Below are 1,130 nucleotides of genomic sequence, written 5' to 3' on the forward strand. Positions count from 1 at the left end.
GCATTAGTCCAGGTCTACTTGGAATAAGAGAATGACAAAGCAGGGGCTTATGTACCCATAATAAAATGAAAATGTTTAGACCCAATGAAGTGATTGTGCCTCAGACAGAGCAGCTGGATCCCTGAGTGAATGGAGCAGATGGTGTCAGCCGTTCTCACTGTACTTGAAGTCCAGAGGGAATTTCAACGCCTTAACAGAGGTGGGATCCAACAGGTCAAGGCACCCTTGTTGAGCGGAGGACATGAAAGTGGAGCTTGGCAGTAGCCGTGACTAGAGTGTGTGAGGCAAACACCAGGACAGGGCATCACGGGAAGAACCCTAGAAATGTGCTGAGGCTCAAGTGAGCAGCCAGCAAAATGGGAGGCCACAGAGCAGAGGGTGAGCTCCACAGTCCAGGGGAGACAATCTTAGGAAGAAACAACTCCAAGAATGGTAAAGAAAGCAACATAGCAAGAATTCTGGAGGGGCTGAGACAATTCAGTGAGGAAAGAACCGACTTCAGCAAGTGGTCTGGGACAACTGACATTCCACTCGTGAAGAATGAAATTGGACCTCACACCGTGTGCAAACACTCACTCAAAATGGGTTAGAAGGTCAAACTACAGAACTCCCAGAAGCTGTACAAATCTCTGTGGCTTTGATGATCCATGCTTATTTATGACATCCATAGAACAAGAAAAAAATCATTTCATAGACAAATTCATCAAAGGACTCTGAAGGAAAGTAAATGGCAAGACACAGGATGTGAGAAGATACTTATAAATCACATGTCTGATAAGGGTCTAATGTCAATAATATAAAATACTCTTATAACTCAACATTAACAAAGATAAAAAGCCCAATCAATACTGGACAATGGAAGCTGGGCACAGTGGTGTGCGCCTATGACCCCAGCTATGGAGACCATAGGAAGGAGGATCTTGGACTGAAGCTGGCCCCGGGTAAAAATTCATGACCCTATCAGAAATATAACTAAAGCAAAAGAGAGCTGGAGGTGTAACTGAAGTGGTAGAATACTTGCCTAGCAAGTTTAAATCCCAGGACCACAGGGGCAGAAGGAAGGAAGGGAGGGAAGGAGGGAGGGAGGGAGGAAGGAAAGTGCAATGCATTTGAGTAAACATTTCATCAGA

The sequence above is a fragment of the Castor canadensis genome, chromosome 13 (assembly GCF_047511655.1).
Source record: "Castor canadensis chromosome 13, mCasCan1.hap1v2, whole genome shotgun sequence".
Lineage (NCBI taxonomy): Eukaryota > Metazoa > Chordata > Mammalia > Rodentia > Castoridae > Castor > Castor canadensis.